The sequence below is a fragment of the Olea europaea genome, chromosome 10, assembly GCF_002742605.1.
Source record: "Olea europaea var. sylvestris chromosome 10, O_europaea_v1, whole genome shotgun sequence".
NCBI classification, from domain to species: domain Eukaryota; kingdom Viridiplantae; phylum Streptophyta; class Magnoliopsida; order Lamiales; family Oleaceae; genus Olea; species Olea europaea.
This window is the reverse complement of record NC_036246.1, coordinates 11,943,516-11,947,605: the sequence shown is the minus strand read 5'-3', so window position 1 is coordinate 11,947,605 and position 4,090 is coordinate 11,943,516. Positions and strand designations below refer to the sequence as shown.

At 33.6% G+C, this 4,090-nt stretch overlaps 1 pseudogene; it reads right to left on the bottom strand.

Moving 5' to 3' along the window:
• The window catches only part of LOC111401243, a 12,665-nt pseudogene extending 8,575 nt beyond the window's left edge, over positions 1 to 4,090 (bottom strand).

Below are 4,090 nucleotides of genomic sequence, written 5' to 3'. Positions count from 1 at the left end.
TTACCATATGTAAGTTACCAGATATAGCTCCCTAAAATCACTCTATGTAATTAGCATGTATAGTTTAAGTTTCCTTGTATACTACTTAATTTTGCCTATATAAATGAAAGACCTTCTCAGAAGAGAAGACAATTCGAACCATTTTAATACGAAGAACAACGTGAAAGTAGAAAATCTCACAGAGATAAAGCCATGGCGAAGGGTCATGTAGTCAGATTTGCTAACAGACCTAAAAAATTGATTGAAAAAGCATCCCTGCATGAAAGAATTTTGATTAGCAGAAAATCGTATACATGAAATATTGAATTTGAAAATGCAAACAACTAAATGAAGGCCACAGGCACTTTACATGGAAAAATTTTAAAGAAGAATGACTAGGGCAATATATCTTACAATATAGAAGAACAACGGAATCCTGGTCCAGAAAGAAGTGTGTGCTCTCACAAAAGATGTCTCGTGAGATAGCCTGAATCTTGAAGGATCTGCCAGTTTCACAATTAAATTGACAACTCAGTGAGAATCACGCAAGTAGTGAGATGTGAAGATTGGATGACATCTAGATAACAAAGTACCATATATAATTATATATTACAGCATGCGAGGATTTACCATTTGAAAACTCATAGTTGTGGGATGAAGTCTCGTTTTCCCATTGCTTCCAGCCACGAATCTGCATGACATAGTTTTAGCAAATGATTATATTACAGTGTAAAATCATGACTTCTCTAGTAGAGATTCTGAACCTTATTTCAGATCAGAGATGAATTTAAGCCTTGGTATCCAGTTTGGTATCATAAAATTAGGATATAATTCAGGTCTAATGGTAAACCTTGAATTTGAAGGTTAGATCTCCTCTCCAATCCTAAAAACAATGGTGAAACAAAAGAGTATATATTCTTTCAGAGAATGTACCCAATCATACTGGATGACTATCTTAAACACGCAAGACTTAAATATACCAGGTGATGAAACATGCTTCAATAACTCCATTTTGTTTCTGTATTTGGCATTTCAAAATGACATTTTACATGACTTTTGAATTCCAAGAATACAAGAGATAAGAGGATTTTAATAGTTGAGTGTCATCCAACGATGAGCGACTGTGACTCATTAGACAAACTATTGGGTTTCAGAAGGAGATAGAGAAGAATACATGGTGTTGTCCCATTAAGGGGCGGAATACATGTAGGTTTTTCAATTAGAGATACTAAGGGCTTGTTTGGCATGATTTTTGCTTCTTGTAGAAAAACTTCTAGAGGAAACTCTCTATATTTTTGTTTGAAAACTAATTTTTAAAAGAGCTTTATATTCCGAAAATGTTTTTAGAGGAAGCTATATTGGATCAACTTCCTCTAAAAACTCTTCTAATTATAAAAATCACTTTGATCAAATTGGCCAAATGGGTTCAAAAGAAGCTTTTGGGTCCCAAAAACTCCTCTAGAATTTTCAAAAGCCATACCAAACAGGCCCTAAATGGAGACTCTCTACTAACTTTGGCCAAAAATAAAATAAAAATAAAAATTCCTCTGAACTTTAGTCGGAATTGATTGATCGACTTCGAAGTCCAAGGTTAATATTATAGAGGCTTCTACAATTGCTCAAATTTGCAGGTTTGATAATGCATTCTTGGACACCAGTGCGGCATTTGGATCCTTAATTAAAATAGATAGTTATCAAATACGAAACATCAACTTGTTCAAAACTTGCACTGGATCTATGTAGAGACTAAGAAAAGATATTTCAAACAATAAGATGGTTAAATTGATCTTTGGGAAACATTGTTTTCTACTTCATCACAGTATTACATTCTTCCGTAAATAGCATTGAAAAGATATAAAAGCACAAAGTCGATAACTACAGTTTGAATTACCTTCAGTCTTCCGAGCGCCATAGTAATAGCACTGTAAATTACATGAAAAACTGCTAGAAAGAATATAAGAATGTGTATCTGATGCAATCCCTTAGCTGATATAAGTGATACATGGCCCTGTAAGAATTGATCAAAAGTAAATGATTAGGGAAGTTAAGCCAAATGTAGAAGGGGAAGAAAAAGAAAAAGGAAAAATGCATAGCATATACTTAAATGTAAAGGTCTAAGAATATAGTTCATTATTATCAGTTATGAAATCACTCCACTGTGTTTTAATTGCTGGCCTCTTGAAAAAGGCAGATTTAGTAGTAATGCATAGCCCATATTTGAAATATGGCCAAATTGTACTGTACTAAACAGGAAAGAAAAATATCTATCTTTGGAAATTGGATCATGTAAAAGTCTCTAAATTAAATCCACCACAAAAAGATTAATCCAGTGTAAACTGAACATCATATACATTTAAGTTTCACTGGCTCAATTTTACTTTCTCATAATAACAAGAAATTGATTGACAACAAAAATAAATTGCCAAAACTTCTGTTAATTATTGATGAGTTGGTCTTCTCGACAAAAAAATTATATCCATCAAGCATGTTGTCTTAAACTTATTGGAGGGTCAAACTTGTCAACGAATCATTTTAGATAATCATATTTCCTGTATCTCAAATTTCATAGAAATTATTTAATGTGATATTGATATTCACTTGGTCCCAATATTATGACCAGTTTTGAGGCAATCACCACATGATTTCCTCAGTTAGACGAGGCTTTCCCAACAGCATTCAAAAATAGTATTTTTCTAGCATGCTCGCTTAGTCGGCTAGCTTGACACTATTTTTATCATATTCTTGTTTATTGGGAATTTTTATCAAAATAATTTACAAGAAACAATTTCATTTAATCAATAACAGAACTATATTCGACAAAAAAACCACGTTTACCTCCTTGCACTCGGGTTTTTTATCGCCAGCCAAAATCCTACGCTCATACCATAGAAGTCTACGATTACCACCATCTCCCTTGCCTTTTTCGTCTTTTAAAGGACAAGGCAACATGGTATTCGCAACGTGAGTAGGTATGCAGATATCAGCAATATAATATTGACTGAACACAAGGATAAGTGAGATGAAACCAAGTATCATCAACTCTGTCACAATCCGAAAAGAATAAATTAGACGCCAAAATGCAAATTTCTTGCTCGGGGAGGACGGAAAAGGGATATGACCTACCGGCTTTGATCTTCTCCAATGCCTCATAAAGAGCTTTCTTATGCCTGTCCGTTAACCACTGTTTAATAACATCAGCAATGTCATGTTAACACAAGCACCCAAAGGAAGCAGCAAACAGTTATGGATTTCTTTAATTCAAGCCAGCAATATGATCAAATATATAATTGGAGCAAGAAAGGAAATATAGCAGTTATTTAAACATCAATAAGTAAATAATCTCGAAAGGTGAAACCATCGAAATACAGATCAATTAAGAAGTTAAGTATCATGTAACAGTCATCATATGTGATGACTACCCAAAGCCATCAATTTGAGTAAACAAAAAGCTTCAACAAGGAAACAACAAATTGAATTGGAGAAGAAGGATAGGTCCATACAGTTATAAAACTACAATCACAGGTTAACAAGAAAAGTAGAAACATAAGATATAAACAGCAAATATCCAGTGGCTTAATATCGAAAGAACATAAACCCACCAACTAATTTGTTAGTATTTTATATCAAGATAAAAAAAAATTTCGAATTACACGAAGAATTCAATTTAAAGACCAGATTGTTAACCAACTGAAAATTAATGTTCAAGAATCCATAAGGAAAAACACAAACAAGAGTGGAATTCAAAATATTTTCAAAAGAAAACAGAAACATTAAAATTGTCTAAAAGTAAATTCATACCGTTCCAACTTTGTGGAGAATCTTTTCCAAAGCAATAGAGATAATAATGATAATTGCACACAGAACAGACACTGCCCATGTCGGTGTCTGATCAATCCCCCTTGAGTCATCCCCCGCCATATGATTTTACACAAAACACACAGTCACACACTCTGTGGCAGAAACTCAGTTGAAGCACAGAAAAACAGATTCGACGGCAGAGAATTTCAAATGAGGAAGAAAAACACGTGGTTTCCTACTCTTCCGGTGAAATTTTATCCGGAAATGAAAATATCCTGAACGCAATTTATAAGTCAATGCATGGAGTATATAA